Source organism: Oryctolagus cuniculus, chromosome 10 (assembly GCF_964237555.1).
Source record: "Oryctolagus cuniculus chromosome 10, mOryCun1.1, whole genome shotgun sequence".
Lineage (NCBI taxonomy): Eukaryota > Metazoa > Chordata > Mammalia > Lagomorpha > Leporidae > Oryctolagus > Oryctolagus cuniculus.
The window spans coordinates 105,592,708-105,610,650 of NC_091441.1; the positions used below are offsets into that span (position 1 = coordinate 105,592,708).

General features: G+C 45.2%; 1 long non-coding RNA gene across 3 annotated transcripts in view; it reads right to left on the bottom strand.

The window, feature by feature from the left end:
* Positions 1-17,943, bottom strand: part of LOC103349148 (uncharacterized) — a 77,165-nt gene that overhangs the window by 52,582 nt on the left and 6,640 nt on the right. The gene's annotated exons all lie outside the window — the stretch shown is intronic.

A 17,943-nucleotide genomic window follows, 5' to 3' on the forward strand; every position in this document is an offset into this window, starting at 1 on the left:
GTCAATGGAAGACTGGATAAAGCAATTATGGGATATGTACTCTGTGGAATACTGTGCAACTGTAAAAAAAATGAAATCAAGTCATTTGCAACAAAATGGATGAATATGGAAAACATCATACTACATGAAATGTGCCAGTCGCAAAGGGACAATTATCATATGTTCTCCCTGAACTGTGACAACTGAGCACCTAAAAGGAAACCTGTAGAAGTGAAACTCACACTATGAGAAGCAATGACTTGATCAGCCCTTGTCCTGACTTTAGAGGAAGAGTTTACTATTTTATTCTTTTTAGTATTTACTTTTTCTACTTAATACCATTGGTTGAACTCTTTACTTGACACAGAATTATTCTTAGCTGTTCAAATCCAATTGAAAATTGATCCTTGTGAAAAATAAGAGCGGGAATAAAAGAAGGAGGAGATGTACAGTTTGGCACATGTTCCCTTGTACTTACCCCTAAGAGTAAAGCTAAAAACTTGCCATGGGACTTCAAATTCCATTAAGTTGTCAGGTACCAATGCCATCTTACTAGTTAAAGTGATCATTTTAAGTGCATAGCTGGTCATAAATATATAGGAATAAGTGCCAAAGGGATCACATAAAATTCCAAGTGTATGTTAATAATAGAATTAAAAAGGAGTGAATGATCCAGCATGGGAAGCAGGCCACACAGCAGACTCATAGAATGACAAATGCCCTAAACAGCACTCTGGCCTCAGAATCAGCCCTTAAGGCATTCTCATCTGGCTAAAATGCCCATGAGAGTTTCTCAGGCATGGAAAGCCAAGACACTGTGGCAAAAATATGACCTAAATGAAAGATCTCTGAGTGAGATTCCAGTGGAAATAATGGGCCATCAAAGAGGAGGTACCATTCTCTGAAGGGAGGAGAGAACTTCCACTTTGAATATGGCCTTGTATAAATAAGATCAGAGTTTGTGAACCCAAGAGGCTTCCATAGCCTTGGCAGCTCATAAGAGCCTCAGGTGATTACTGACATCATAAATGAGAGTGTCAGTTGTTAAATCAACAACAGGAGTCACTGTGCACTTACTCCCCATGTAGGATCTCTGTCCTTAATGTGTTATACTATGCAAATTAATGGTAAAATTAGTCTTCAAACAGTACTTTATACTTTGTATGTCTGTGTGGGTGCAAACTGTTGAAAGCTTCACTTAGGTATAGAGTTGATCTTCTGTATATAAAGATAATTAAACATGAATCTTAATGAAGAATGAGATGGGAGAGGGAGTAGGAGGTGGGACGGGAATGGGGGTGGGACATTGGGTATTAGGGGGAAGAACTGCTATATTCCATAAGCTGTACCTATGAAATTCATATTTATTAAATAAAAACTTTCAAAATAAAGGGAAGTATTTTAGAGACTGAATGAGAACTTGTTTCATGATCGTATCAGGAGATAAAACCCCTCCTCTTTTCATTACTATCATATAAAACTCTAGCAATACTAGACTCCAGCTGTATTTTTTTTTTTTTGAAAAAAAAAAAAAAGAATTTATTTATTTGAAAGGCAGAGTTACAGGGAGAAGTAGAGACAGAGAAGAGTTCTCCCGACCACTGGTTCACACCACAAATGGCCATAATGGCCATAACTGGGCCAATTGGAAGCCAGGATCTTCTTCCAGGTCTCCTGCATGGGTGCAAGGGCCCAAAGCATTGGATCAGTCTCTGTTGCTTTTCCAGATGCATTAGCAGAGAGCTGGATCTGTAGTGGAGCAGCCGGGACTCCATGTGGAATACTGGCACTGCAGACCAGGGCTTTAACCTGCTGCGCCACGGCGTCAGCCCCTCCAACTGTTCTTATGCCAAGCTTTCAATAAGTAAATGCTTCTCATTTTATTGTTTCACTTTAGCCCATTCCAAAGTCCTGAAATAATTTTTGTTATGATTTCATCCAGTTTTATAGTTGCTTTGTGGGGAGAGAGTTTTCTGACTCCTTCATTCCATCTTCACCAGAGCTCAGTCACTTAAGTTTTACTTGCGTTTATGATTTTTTTTTTTTTTTTGGCTTGACCCATGTTTTCATTTTTATAGTCTCACCCCAACCTGGGTGACTTAAACCAACAGCATGTAGTTCTGTGACAGCTGGAGAAACTAGAAGTCTGAAATCCAGGTGTGAGCAGGGACCCCCTTGTGCCTCTAAAGGATTGAGGGGAGAGTCTGGTACGTGACTTTCTCTTAGCTTTTGGTGGTGTTGGCACTCCTTGGCTTGTAGAGACATCACTCGGCTCAGTCTCAGTCATCCCACATGGTGTCCTACTTGGGAATCTTCACATCATCGTCCCTCTGTGTCTGTCTAGAATGTCATATCCACTACCATAGGACTGCCCATCATACGGGATTAGGGTTCATCCCAGGACCTCATCTTGGTTGGAAACAATATGAACATGCAACTGTAGTGACTCCGGTTCATTCATTCTTTTACATAGTTCTTACTCGAAGTTAGGTACAAGAAACATAAAGACAAGTATGGTGGCCTCTGCCTTAGGGATCTGCTGAGGGGAACAAGCAAAACACCCATTTATTCACAAAATGAGCAAAACCACCTTTAATGATTGCCCACCATCTCCCTAGGTGAGGAGGTTCTCAAGAATTGGTTTCCAGTTCATTTGACATTAGTTTCTAATGCAATCGCAATGTGGCTTTGCAAAAGATAAACAAAATGGCTTTTCAGGTAGCACACATCATATTGATCACCTGTAGCCCTGAAACACTGAAGGGACACAAGATATGGGAGATGGTGTTTGTTCAGCAAGAATTGTATCCATCAAATTTTATTGCCCTGGAGAGGATGTATGGGGAATAATCGAGCATGATTTATTTGTACATGTAAATAATAGCATTAATAATGCCTCCTTACTATCTCTGAGCTTAACATTATGTCCTAGAGGTAATTGACTTGATGACATTGGTGAGCGATATCTGCTCTATCCCCAGTGGCAGCATAGCAGTAGAGCAGGGGCACTGACACAGGTGTGTGGAAGAGACCGGGGTCCAACATCACTGCTGATCCTTCTCAACACAATGGCTTCCCACCTGCATTCTCAAAATGGAGCTTGTCCAGTTAGGCTCAGGCACTTCAGAAGTATGTTCACATATAGCACTTCAAGCTTTTCTTTATGTTTCAGGCCTGGATGAGAATTTGATATGCCTTTAGTCTATTCCTCTGCCTTTACCTTACAACACAGCTCCTTGAATCCAGATGTGACTCTGGACACAAAAATGTACTCAAATGTATCATAGATTTAATGCAAGACCTTAAAAGTCCCAGAAGATAACATAACATCTAGATGACTTCGGGTTTAGCAAGGACTTTTTAGAAGCAATTCAGTTCATGAAAGAAGCAATTAAAGAAAAGAATTGCATTAAAAGTCTAAAATTTCTGTGAAAGATGTCAAGGAAATAAAAAGGGGCCACCACTTGCAGTACCGGCATCCCATATGGACTCCAGTTTGAGTCCCAGTTGTTCCCTGCTAATGGCCTGGGAAAGCAGTAGAATGTGACCCAAGTCCTTGGGCCCCTGCACCCACGCGGGAGACCTGGGAGAAGCTCCTGGCTCTGGATCAGTGCAGCTCCAGCAGTTGTGGCCATCTGGGGAGTGAACCTGCAGATGGAAGACCTCTTTTTCGGTCTCTCTGTAACACTCGCTTTCAAATAAACAAATACATTTTAAAAAATAAAAAGACCAGCCACTTACTGGGGATAAAATATTTGCTAAAGACATATTCTCTCATACAGAGGAGTTTTACTGCCCTCAAACTCCTCCATGCTCTGCCTGTTTATCTCGCCCTTCTCCCCATCTCCTGGTAACGACGGATCTCTTTACCATCTCCGTAGTTTTGTCCTCTCCAGAATATCATAAAGTTGGAATCACCCAGTTTATAGACTTTTCAGGTTGATTTATTTCATTTGGTAATATACATTTTAGGTTCTTCCATGTCTTTTCAAGGCGTGATGGCTGATTTCTTTTTAGCAGTGAATTTCATTGGCTGGGTGTACCATGGTTTATTGATCCATTCTTATCTTGACTTCTTCCAAGTACTGGCAGTTAGAATTAAATTTGCTATAAATGGCTATGTGTGGGTTTTTGTATGGACATAAGTTTTCAGCTCCTTTGAGTCAATAGTAGGGAGCACTATTGCCGGATCACATGGTAAGAATTTGTTGAGTTTTATAAGAAACCACCGAACTACCTTACAAAGTAGCTGTACCACTGTGCACTCTCATCCTGCTGCTCCATATATCCATCAGTGGTCGATATGTGTCATTACACAACTGCCCAAGCCTATAGAATACACACCACCAAAACTGAACTGTAATGTACTGTGGACGGTGGGTCCCTTGTTATATCATTATGTCCCTTGTTAAACATCCCTTGGGGGATGTTGAAGAGAATACCTTGTTTTAAAAAAGTAATGTCCCTTGGGGCCAGCGCTGTGGCTCAATGGGTTAAAGCCCCAGCCTGCAGCACCCACATCCCATGTGGGTGCCGGTTTGACACCTGGCTGCTCCACTTCCAATCCAGCTCTCTGCTATGGCCGGTGAAAGCAGAAGATGGCCCAAGTCTTTGGGCCCCTGCACTCGTGTGGAGACCCCGAAGAAGCTCCTGGTTCCTGGCTTCAGATCAGCTCTGCTCTGGCTGTTGCTGTCATTTGGGGAGTGAACCAGCAAATTGAAGATCTCTCTCTCTGGCTCTACCTTTCTCTGAACTCTTTCAAATAAATCAATCGTTAAAAAAATAAAAATAATAAAGTAATATCCCAAAGAACAGCTTCACTGTTCCTGCTACTAATTTCTTCCTGGTTGGAGACATCAGTAGTGAAAGACAATCCTCTTACATTCCTTGGCTTTACTTCAGCTCAGTTTCTTTGGTTCTAACCACAGCAAAGATGCAGTGTTAAGGATCAGCCACTGAGCACTGCTGCACTCCCACTACACACTGTTGTTCTGCCTCATTCTCCTCCCTTTGCAAAGTTCTCAAATTGCCCAACACCACCAGGCTAGCATTTATGTCACATCTCAAGGAGGCAGCAAAAGGACAACTTCCAGGACCTTAGAGCTGGGCACAAAGGACCTCCACTTCCAACTCGATGAGTTCAGGGGGTTTTGCCACCTGTTTGCAGAAGCAGCACTAGCCTATCTAGACACCGTTTTTCATTCACTTAAAAACTCTTATTGGCAGTTCTAGAAAACAGAAACTGATCTGTAGTGACAGACGAGATCAGTGGTTGTCTGGGGTGGGACGGGAGGCAGGCAAGAAAGGGGCACTGGGAAACTTGAGAGGGAAGGGGAGATGTTCTCTGTCTCGGATGTGGTGATGACTTCAAGGCTATGTCCAACCTGTTTGTTAAAACTGACCAAACTGGGCACTGTAGGCACATGCGGTTTACTGTACTTTAGTTATAACTCAATGAAGTTGTTCAAACATTTCTTATTAGCTACTCATTAAACTTCTTTCAGGTCTGGCCTAATTCCAGAAGATGCGGCTTGCTAATTCACAAAGCTGATAGCTCGTCTCCCTAGTCCGCAGAGCGAGGTACTGCAGCAGTGCCATCCTCGCCCGAGTCGCCTTTGTACCTCGGCCTCGCTTCCCTGCAATCATGTAAGCACTTCACCATCAATGGGGCTCCGAGAAATTAAGCAGTTTGTTCCTGGCGGAGAGCACGCTGCTCCCGGTTCTCCTGCGTGTGAGCTACATTGTGACACTGAAGAGGCAGATCTTGCCCAGTATAATGGACATTTTATAAATATTCTGAAGAGGACATTCAGCTTCATGCACAGGGACCATCACCCCCACCTTCTGTAGCTTCTGAAGGCCATGACTAACCCTTACTCATTCCCAATGTTGAGATGAATCAGGGTTTGCCCAATGTGTTCTTCCCGGAAGCATCCCTGCTGTGTCTTAACAGGAAGAGATCTCAAGCTCTCTTCTCCACGTCAGCCCCCATCCGTCCTTTTCCTTCGCCCTTCTCCACAGAGAACATTAAGCAAAGCAAAAGCTTCAAGGTAAAGCAGAAGAAGGTGGACGCTCATCTGGACATCAGAGCTGCCTTTGCCAAGGAGGGTACGGGGCTTTGATTCTAATCACACCTATGCTTCTACCACAAGGAAGGAGTATTTCTTCCTCCCCCTGGATAGTCCACGTGGCACAGAGCACAGAGACATCAGGGTTCAAAGGTTCTCGAAGACAACATAAACCTTCTTACCCCAGATAGGAATTAACTGACTACCGTGCATGACAAACCATGCCATGACTCTTTTCTCAGGCACAGATATATCAAGGTGCTAAAAATGCTGTCTCTCTTTTCTCCTCTCTCTCCCGGCTTTGGATCGGCCCAGCTCCTGCTGTCATGGCCATTTGGGGAGTGAACCAGCAGACGGAAGACTTCTCTCCGTCTCTCCCTCTGTCTCTAACTCTGCCTCTCAAATAAATAAATAAATCTTTTTTTAAAAAGTAAAGTTTAAACATACATCTTTTAAGTCAAAGAACTCAAGAACATATAGTTCATTAATATGCCCACACAATGCCAGCTTCCCTTTTATTCAGAGCGGAGGGAAACTCAGCCTCCTTGGAGATGAAAACTACTGTGAGGGTAGGGGAAGCATCGGCAAATGAAGCATCATCATTCTGGCCTTGACCTGTGAAACGTAGACCTTGCAGGGTCAGCAGAAAAGCACCTGTGTCTGCCTTCTGTTGTGGCTCTGAGGTCTGGGTTCTCAGATCGTGCCCAGTTGGACACCCTACTTCCCCCTCCCTTAGGGAATGCAATTCCACGTGACGTGGGACAAAGGAAATGTAAGCTGGCAGCCCTGTGGTTCAAAAGCAGGAGCCTGGCTTTCATTACCCAGCCTAACACTCTCCTGCTCCCAGGTCCACCATTTATTGACTGTGTGGCCCTGACAAGCATTTTAATCTCTCCAAGCCTCTCTTTCTCAAGGACAAGTGGAAATCATCAGACTTATTTTGTAGGAAGACACACCAGAAAATATTCTCTGAATTTCCTCCTTCCCCCCAAACCCTAGCCAGCATTGTGGAGCCACACTCTTAACAGACTTCCTTCATATTATGAACCACATGCTCCCTAGTCAAAGTTAATATCCAAGCTTCCCAGAATGTTAACTTGTATGTATTTTGTACCTCTCTGTGCAAAGCTAAGAATTGCCTTTTGGTCAAATGTTTTTTTTCAACCCCCTGCACCATTGTATCCCATTTCTCTTGACTCAGATGCATGGTTAAGCCTATTTCCTCCTGGCCACTGGAGCAATGGGAGAAAAGGAGGTTATGTGTGCGCACGTGTATGTGTGTCTGTCTGCCCAGCACCACACATCTACAAATAGTAGCATGGTGAGGTGGGTGCTCTGATTACTTGACCTGCATGTGCCTGCCTAATGGAAGTAACCCAAGTCATGCAATCCACGACCATGAGGCCCCTGTGTGGGAGCCCAGCGATCCCTGATCGGAGTGGACATTCCATCAGCCCTAACCTCAGGAGTGGTCCTGCCCACATGCAAAGTTACTCCACTCATGAAAGCAGAAAAGAAAGAACCCTTGCTTTCGGGTGTCCCTCCCTCTGCCATCGTCTCTATGCCGACTGTCAAGCTGTTGGAGCAGAGTGTGAGAAGACAGGATTCAGGATCACGTTAGGAATTCATTTTTTGAATGTCTCATGAGGGAACATGATTTCCTTGGGACTGATAAGTGGCTGGCATATGCAGTCACGCCAGAGGTCACCACGTGCTGAACAGAGCCCAGGAGAGGAGCCAGCTCCATGTTTCTGGTAGTGTGAGCAGCCAGGTGGTGTTACTCCTTCATCATCTTCTGCTGTCCTTGATAGGACTTCAGGGGATGGGAGGTGAGGGAAATAGCAGCTGCTAATCATCAGGTCTGAGTTCAGTTATTTGAAAGAGTTACACAGAGAGAGGTAGAGACAGAGACAGAGAGAGGTCTTCCATCCACTGGTTCACTCACCAGATGGCTGCAACGGCCAGAGCTGCACTGATCTGAAGCCAGGAGCTTCTTCTGAGTCTCCCACATGGGTGCAGGGGCCCAATGACCTGAGGCATCTTCTACTGCTTTCCCAGGCCACAGCAGAGAGCTGGACCAGAAGAGGAGCAGCCGGGACTAGAACCGGTGCCCATATGGGATGCTGGTGCTTCCGGCCAGGGCTTTAACCCACTGCACCACAGTGCCGGCCTCAGGATAAATAATTTCTAGAGATCTGCTGTCTTACATGATGCCTGTAAGTCACAGTGCTGTATTGGACACATAAAATCTGCTCACAGTGGAGGCAGGTGTTTAGTCTAGCAGTGAAGATGCCTACATCTCACATTCTATTCCTGCCTCTGGCTCCTGCCTGCAGCTTCTTGCTAAGGCAGACCTTGTGAGCAGGGGTGGCCATCCACACAGGAGACCTAGATGGAGTTCTTGGCCGCTGTCTTCAGACTGGTCCAGCTCCAGCCATTTTTGGCATTTGGGAGAGTAGACCAACAGATGGGAACTGGATGCATGTGTGTGTGTGTGTGTGTGTGTGTGTGTATCTGTACCTCAAGTAAGTAAACTTTATAAGAGGATTTTTTTTAGGGTAGATCTCATGTTACATATTCTGACCACAATTAAAAAAAAAAAAACTTACAGCCTCAAGTAGAGTTATTCCAGTTTTCTGTAGACCAGTGAGCAAGAAATCGACATTTTTCATTGTAAGCCACTGGTTTGGGGAGAGTTGTTTGTTCTACAGCATTAATGTAACAATAGTGAGTAACACAATAGGAACTACAAGCTGTCAGGGGTATTCCCAGTCATTGACTTCCAGAAGAATGTGTCCAGAAACAGTGGAACTCAGTAGGGCACCAACTAAATTTATGAAACACTAGCCCAGCACAAGGAGTCTCAGGAACCAGTTCTGATGTCAAGGAAAGCAAACAAAGGAACCCTGCAGACCAGGGGGACTGGTCTGTCATCCTCAAGGACAGCCAAAGGAAATGTAAAAAGAGACAGCTTGAGAAAGCCAGTTTGTCCTTTGGCTGGCCCCCAACTGCCCTCATTGCCTTGAGTTGGAGGCAACCTTCTCAAAAGATGAGACTCATCAGCCTGCACCACTTCAGGACACTGGCTAGGAGCTGACTTTCCATCCTGCTTTTAGGTATGGACTGGTAGATACACCTGCAGCCTCATTTATTTTGTGTAACTTTCCAAAGAGAAAGAGAGAGACTGGAGCTGAATTCCAGTCTGATTAGGCCACGCAGCCCACTGTCCAATCCTTGGGCAGTCAGAAGCCAGAATGTCTCCAGGTCTGGAAGTGGAGGTCAGATGGTGAGAAGTTCACGAGAGGAGAGGCCCAAGGATTAACGGGGAGGCTGTAAGGCAGCCAGAGGTAGTCCAGCGAGGATCCAGGGTGCTTACAGAGGGCACGAGAGCAGAGCTGTCGAGTGTAAGTCCCAGGAGGGAGGCAGAGGAAGACAAGGTGAAGCTGCACGTTGGCTGGGGTTGGCCCATCCAGGACGCCTTGGCGATCTGAGTCCATCAAAGACACTTCTTGAGTGGGGGAAAGTAGTACAGAGGTCCTTCTACCTATCTCCTACCTCTCCCTCAGCCACCACCTGGTCTCGCCTGATCTCAGCTATTTGGACAGTCACAGGACTGCAATGGGTGGGCTCCCCTTAGAGGATGAATTCCAATCTCAACTGATCCCTCCTGAACCACTTTCCATCACCTTCAGTCACTCTACTGCAGGAGGCAGGAATTCCATCCAGATCTTCCACGTGGTTGTAGGGGCCCAGGTACTTGGTCAGCTTCTACTGCTTTCCCAGGCAGGTTAGTATTACCAGGGAGCTGGAATGGAAGTGGAGCAGCTGGGACTCGATTCGGCACTCTGATATGGGAAGCCAGTGTTCCAAGCAGTGGCTTTACTGCCACAACATCAGACCCAGTTTTTTTTTTTTTTAAATCTTTCATGAATTTAGCAGCCAGGATATTGGTCAATTGGGAATCTAAGCTACCACAATAAGTATCTGTTTCAGGTGGTGGCCTATTCTCTAAGTTGAATGAATGGCACTCGTTGCAATTCCTAAGAACTTTTCAGATGCATAAGATGACACCAAATATTTGTATGCATAACAACTGTTGGATGTTGCAGACAGTGAGACAGAAAAGAATATGAAACATGAACTCTGTTACCAGGAACTGGGCAGGGAGTATCTAGATCAAATGTGCATACCACACACTAAAGGATAGCTAGAAGGAAGCCAGCACATGTGCATCGTGGACTGTGTGATTATAAAGGTTGCATCGCACTGATGGAAGCTAAACTGAGGCTTTATGAAAACACCTGTCTGCATGGTTTACTTCACTTGTTCTGAAGATTTCTGTCTCATCTGAGAAATACTGGAGCTCAGCTGTTTCTCCTTTAAACTAATATGTCTTCCTAGCTCAACAGTCAGTAACTTCATTAAGGTTTGATAAAGCAGCCTAACATAATTTTATTAACGCTCACAGCTAGAATAGGGTCTCGGTTATCATTTTCAAATCTTGAGTAGCATAAACATTGTGACTAACGTTCATTTCCAGAAGCATCCTGATCACTCATTTTTAGCAAACAAGGAAGTGAGTAAAAATGCAAGCATTTATCCAGAAAAAAAAGTCTACTCTGACAGCTGGGGGAAAAAACGCACATTCTAAATAGTAGCTTCCAACTCAAAACTGAAGCTCATGGTACCTGTTTTCAGTTTCAAAATAGCAAAGTGGTAAGGCCACATTTTGAGTATAAAATTTTTGTTTTTGACAGATAGACAGTGAGAGAGAGACAGAGAGAAAGGCCTTCCTTCCATTGGTTTACCCCCAAAATTACTGCTATGGCTGGAGCTACACTGATCCAAAGCCAGGAGCTTCTTCCTGGTCTCCCATGCGGGTGCAGGGGCCGAAGCACTTGGACCATCCTCCACTGCCCTCCTGGACCACAGCAGAGCACTGGACTGGAAGAGGAGCAACCGGGACCAGAACCCAGTGCCCACATGGGATGCTGGTGCCACAGGCGGAGAATTAACCAAGTGTGCCACGGCACCGGCCCCGAGTATAAATTTTCTTTCTTTTCTCTCCCTCGATCTTAATTTCCTCACCGTCACCCTACACACCTGTGCTCACCTAATTCCTATCCCACACTTTTTCCCATGGAGGAAAATGAGATGCTGAACAAGTATTAAAACTCTACATATTGGGGGCTGGCGCTGTGGTACAGGGGGTTAAAGCCCTGATTGCAAGTGCCGGCATCCCATATGGGTACTGGTTCTAGTCCTGGCTGCTCCTCTTTCAATCCAGCTCTCTGCTATGGCCTGGGATAGCAGTAGAAGATGGCCCAAGTCCTTGGGCCCCTGCACCAGTGTGGGAGACCCAGAAGAAGCTGCTGGCTTCAGATTGGCACAGCTCCAGCTGTTGCAGCCATCTGGGGAGTGAACCAGCAGATGGAATACCTCTCTCTGTCTCTACCTCTCTCTCTAACTCCTTCAAATAAATAAAATTTTCCATGGGTGGTTAGCCATTAATGTTACTTTTCCTAGTTCAACCCATGCTGCTTTAAGTTATCTGAATCAACTCTTTGATGAGACAGGAGGTTGCTGTTCTAGAGTTCTGAGATGAACTCTGTAAAACTTGAAATAATAAAAAGATAATACTTAATCTGTGTCAGGTATTGAGAAGGGCACTTTTCATTTATCTCATTTAGTTCTCACAATAGTGCCAAGATAGGCACTGTTATTATAGTCACCCCGATTTTACTGATGACAAAACGAAGGCTCTGAAAGCTAAAGGAACATGCCCAAGGTCTCTCAGTCAAGGACAAGATGGGCACTTGCAGTCTGGGTCCAGAGTTGGTGCTCTTGACTGCTCATGTCTGCCCTAGCAACCCAAAAATCCAGAGTTACTATTTTTTTACTCCTATTGTTTCCACCTCCAGCACATCTGCTCACTCTCCCAATATGTCTTTAATTCTTAAAATTACTTTTAAAGATTTTATTTGAAAGGCAGAATTAGAGAGAGAGAGACAGACAGAGACAAAGAATGTTGTATCCCCTGGTTCACTCCCCAGATGGTTTCAATGGCTGGGGCTAGACAAGGCTGAAGCCAGGAGCTTCTTTGAGGTCTTCCATGTGGGTGCAGTGGCCCAAGTACTTGGCTGTCCTCTAATGTTTTCCCAGGTGCATTAGCAGGGAGCTGGATCAGAAGTGAATCAGCCAGGAATTAAACATGTACCCATATGGGATGCCAGCATTGCAGACAGCAGCTTTACCCACTACGCCACAGCAACAGCCCCATTATCTCAATTTTTGAAAACCTCTAAACATACTTGAATAACCGTTTTAACATCCATATCTTCCTACCCATCTAATAACCCGTTCTGTCAATCTCTTCTTTCAAATCCTTGATCATATTTCTAATACTCATTGTTTTAAAGTACTAGTCTACTAGTCTGCTAACTCCAATGTCTCAGTTACCTCAGAGTATATTTCTATTTAATGCTTTTACTATTGATCATAGGTCTTATTTTCCTGCTTTGCATGTTTGGTGATTTTTTTCTACATGCTGGACAGTGTGGATAATGCATTGCAGGAAGTCTGGGCTTTACTGTTTTCCTTTACAGACTATTAGGTTTTGCTCTGATATCTGGTTAAATTACTGGTAGAACATTTTAATCTTCTCATGCTTTGCTTAGGCTTTGTCAGGGCCAATCTATTGAACTTCCGATTGTAGTACTGGAGGTGTGACCTTTGATCTAGAGTGGGTTCTTCTACCTCAAGTGTGGCTTTTTTAAAGCCTCCACTGGATGCCCAGCAAGGCTCTGATCTCTGGCTATGTGGGAATTTTCAACCTCTAGAATCTTACTTAGCTCTACACATGCCAGCTGAATTTTCCCTTCATACACACAGCCTGGGCTGCTCTGCCTGTGCACTATCTCCTCGTTGGCTCCCTATTGCACCAATTCTAACCACTCTACCAACTCCAAACTCCATTGTTTGCTCCCCTCCACCTAGCAATACCCTCCGTGTTCCACTTAGGCTCATATTTCTGCTCTGGTCTGGAAAGCGTTCCCAGGCACAGAGTCAGGGCAAATTATGAGTTTCTCTTCTCCGATGAATCAGATTCTTGCACTGCCTGATGCCTTGTGCTGAAAACATTTGCTTTATTGTGTTTTGTCTGGTTTTATGATGCTTACAAGAAAGAGCAAAGAGCAAGTGAGGTGTGGTGTTTTGTTTGGATTTGGTTTGGTTGGGGGAGGACTACCTGTTATATGTTAGGAAACATACTGAACATATTTTCCAAAATAATGCCAGTGTTCCCTGCTCATGAACTAGTTGTGTGTCATTTTCAGTAAACTCTATTTCATAGGCTCTAAGACTATTGATTATAAGATGCACCATTATTTTAGGAACGTTGCAGGAAAAATGTTGGTAATTAAACATAATTTCTTGATTAGCATTCTGCATGATGCGTAAGTTCATCACACCCACCTCTTGTTGACTGACATTCATCTCAGGAATTTGGCCATTTCTCCTGCCTTCTCTTGAATGGCCTGGTGGGTGCTGGGTAATAGTTTTGCAGGGATCTCAAAATAAAATGTACAGTCCTTTCTGCTTGCTAATGCTTTACTTTTTATGGTTTATTAAGTACTTGACTGTTGTTTGTCAAGATAATATGGAATTGCAATCACTTCTCCAATTATGTATATTTAATTCACTAACAACATTTCTGGGTTACACTGCTGTTTCTGCATCCTTCTATGTACAAAATAACCTCTCATTTCAATGCCAAATTCTAGTGAAATCTTTCCAAAAACAACATAAACAGCATTTAAAGTTAATACACAATATCAGTAAAGATTATTGAAATTATATCAAATGAATGAATTAGACAGCACTCAAAGTGATATCAATAAAAATAAACAAGGCCAAGTTTGTGTATCTGCGAGTGATGATAACCACAGGCCACGTAAGCTCCACCAACTGTAAAAGCCATAGCTTGTAACACATGTCCTTGTTTCAGCGATGTTAAAGCGTGAAAAATGTATGCACGTTAGGGTTGACAAAATATGCTAGATGTAAATGATATATCTGAACCTTTAATTTGCTCATAAAAGGTTTCCTAATTGTAGTTCCCACTCTGACAACCTCAAGTACGCTTCAAAGTTGCAGCACTATTGATCGTTTATTGACCTAGTTTTGTAAACTGGACCACAATTTAAGTACACTTATCATAGAATGAAAATAATTACAGTGTGGGCATTCTGAAGGACCTCCCTTACTCTAACCGTACACCCAGCTGGCAGAGTGTAAGCCATCCTAAACACATGTCCTTTGCAGGGGCTGACTCTAGCTGAGGGTCAACTTTCTCAAACTCGGTGACGGCTGTCAATGTCTCTGCCCCAAGAACGAGGGGCAAAGAGGCCACTCTTGGACAGACCAAGGAAGTTCCCAGGGAGAGACTACAGATGACCAGAAAGCCCCATCTCGCCCACCTTCAACCTTGAGAAGAAACACAAGTGATCCAGGCTCCCCAAAACTGGCTTTCAGTGCATTTAATTTCCCTCAAGCTGGAAAGATATAGGCAAAGTGAAAATTTATTTCTTTGAGCCAACCCTAAAAGTACCTCTTTTGAGGATGACATTTGACTTTGCAAATTTCTGGGAAGCTTGTTTAAAGACTTGAGAAACTCCAACAACCACAAAGCACGTTTTGCTTTCTTGCAATGATGCTAAGAGTTGGTGTACATGATGTGTGGTCAGATATTAGGACCTCATGGCACGATCGAATCCTGACAACTGCCTAGAGAAATAGGTGTCATTGTAATACTCATTTTGCAGATGAAAAATTGAGGATCACAGAGTCATGCAAAAAACATAATGCAGGTACCTTTTAAAAAATAAATTTTTATCTATCTATTTTCATTGCATTTGAAAGAGAAGGAAAGAGAATGAGATGGAGGCAGGAAAGGAGAGATGGGGAAAGAGACAGAGACAAAGATCTTCCGTTGCTGGTTCACTTCCCACATCTCACAGCAGCCAGGGCTGAGCCAAACAGAAGTCAGGAGCCTGAAACTCAATGTGGGGTCTCCAAGTGGTTGTCAGGGACCCAAGGATTTGAAGCATCATCTGCTGCCTCCTAGGGTTTACCTGAGCAGGAGGCTGGAGTAGGAAGCAGAGCCAGGACTGGAACAGAAGCACTCTGGTGTGGGATAAACACATCCGAAGTGGCATCTTAATTACTGCAACAAATGCCTGCCCCCAAAGCAGCTACTTAAACTTGCACGTATCTGGCACCAAAGCCCAAGCTCCTATAATTAAACAAGGGTTCCCCTGAAACCCTTGCTTCCTCATCCAAAGCCCTCTCCAAGTACTCTTCTGTTTCAGCTAAAAATAGTGAAGGTCTGAGTGAGGAACATATGTTACATTCATAACTCGAAGTTCAGACTGAGTTCACAACTGACTGTTGAGCGCCCTTCCTAGAGGAGAGAGCAGACATCTAGCTGGCACCCCCTTTCCAGCCCAGCAAGTTTGGTCCTTACCTACCTCACAACATCCCATCATCTGTGGGTTCCCAGCTTTCTGGTATCCACTCAAAGCCTCCTATGAATGTCTCTCCCAAGTTCATGGAAAAATTGGACTAAAAGTTTATTTGGGGGCAAAAACCTTGCACCATTTTTTCATAATATGCATTTTCAATGACCTTTCTGAAGATCCCTCATGCACACTCAGATGTGCATGGACATAACTGGCCAACGTGAAAGGCTCGATTGGGAAATTCAGCCAATCACGAATAGAGAGAGGGAGAGGCTCCAGGACTGAACTGGAGAGCACCTTGTCACAGAAATAGCCTTCCTTAGTGGCTCTGACCTTGGTTCCCTCCCTGATCTCAGGCCCACAGAGAAGACAGATATAGGCGTAGAAACTGTGGAGTCAGCAGAAAGTGGAGGTCCCCACCAGCGAGAGCTCCTGGACGGGCTAGTTCTGGGGTGATCTGCTGTCTAGACATAGCACCCACACAGCCACATGCTTTCGAATAAAAGGGGGAGGGGGGTGAGAGGGGAGGGGCGGGACCATGGCTGGATTATACAGGCTGTGATAAGTGCCCAAGTAAGAGCCAGGGGAGACCACAACTAGAGAATTGAGAGAGGAAACAAATTCTCCCTTGATGTAACCCAAAAGGCTCAGAGCCTGTAAGGCCTGAGCGATGTGTAAATAATCCAGCAGCCCAGTGGATCAAAGTAAAATGTGAGAGGAAGGATGTGTAACAAGGCCCAGTGGCACCTGGCCTCCCTCCCTCCCTCCCCTTCTCAGATCCATTCTTTTTTCTTTTCGTAATGATTCAGCTATTTGCTTATTGTGTGTGGACATCATCTTTCTCCTACTGAAAGGAAATAATAGTAAACCCGGTTTTCTCAGGTTAATCCTAGCGCTGGACAGCTGCTTAGAAATAACCTGTGAAGTGTCCCTCAGCTTTCAGATAATGATGACTGGCCTCTCCATTGAGAGACCTGAAGAGAGTTGGGTTGCCCTTGGTAGCATCTGAGCAGAAGGGAGTACATGGAACCTAAGCCCTGGGCTTCCTCCCTTCCAGCAGAGAGAAGAGGCTTTGAGAATGTAGTTCAGTTACGCTCACTCTATGTGTGTGTGTCTCTGTGTGTGTGTGTGTAGGCCCCAAAGGTTACCTACCACACAACTTAAAAGAAGCGTAATGCATACTTGTGCATCGTCACAGTGATGGGAAGTGTCAAAAGCAGCTGGTGTGGAGCCAGACCCATCTGGAAGTGTCTTATCGAAGCCTGTCACCCTCCACCATCCCACTCCACACTGTGAGCTCCACTCTGGTGACCTGGTCTTGCATAGGAATCATCTGCCATGCTGGACACTTTGTGTCCTGCTCAGACATCCCAAGATCCCTTGTGTTGCTTCTGTCCTCACCAGCTGCCTGTGGCCAGCACCTGTGGCTTCCACCTCGAGGGGCTGTGCACAAGCAACTCAAGTCCCTCTGCTAGCTCTTCCTGAACTGACCTGTCCCTGCCCTGGGGCAGCTCTTAGCCGGTGACTGGCAGGTGCAGCAGTAGGAAATGTCAAGCTCCCATGCAGCAGCAGGCTGAGGCCACCCTCTGCAGCACCCTGTCTCTGTCTGGGGTCACACCTTCCTTGGCTTTCCTTGTTCATGTCCTGCCTTGTCAGCTCTTTTACTTGGGATTGCTTCACGGATGCATCACTCTGATGGGATCTTGGGAAGCCCAGCCCAAGACATTCCTGTACGTGTTAGAAATCAGATCCCTAAACCCACCTCCAGAGGCTGTATTGCCTGAGATGTGGCCCAACTCTGCCCCCCCCTTTTTTTTGACAGGCAAAGTGGACAGTGAGAGAGAGAGAGAGACAGAGAGAAAGGTCTTCCTTTACCGTTGGTTCACCCTCCAATGGCCGCCAGGGCCGGCGCACCGCACTGATCTGAAACCAGGAGCCAGGCGCTTATCCTGGTCTCCCATGGGGTGCAGGGCCCAAGCACCTGGGCCATCCTCCACTGCACTCCCGGGCCACAGCAGAGAGCTGGCCTGGAAGAGGGGCAACCGGGACAGAATCTGGCGCCCCGACTGGGACTAGAACCCGGGTTGCCGGCGCCACAAGGCAGAGGATTAGCCTATTGAGCCACGGCGCCAGAACAACTCTACCTTTTTAACTTCAGCATCCTTAGTAATGCCGAGGCAGAGACTCAGTGGATTCAAGGTGAGAATGATGGGTCCAAAAATCAGTGATTTTGTTTTGAGGAAATGTACATGGATTAACATGGGATTTGATGTCCCACAAGAAGGATGAGGGTCTGGATGCAGGGCGGAGGCCACCCCTGTGGCAACATCAGGAACATTCAGCCGATGCTTTCCAACTTCTGCAGCCTGCCCAGAAGA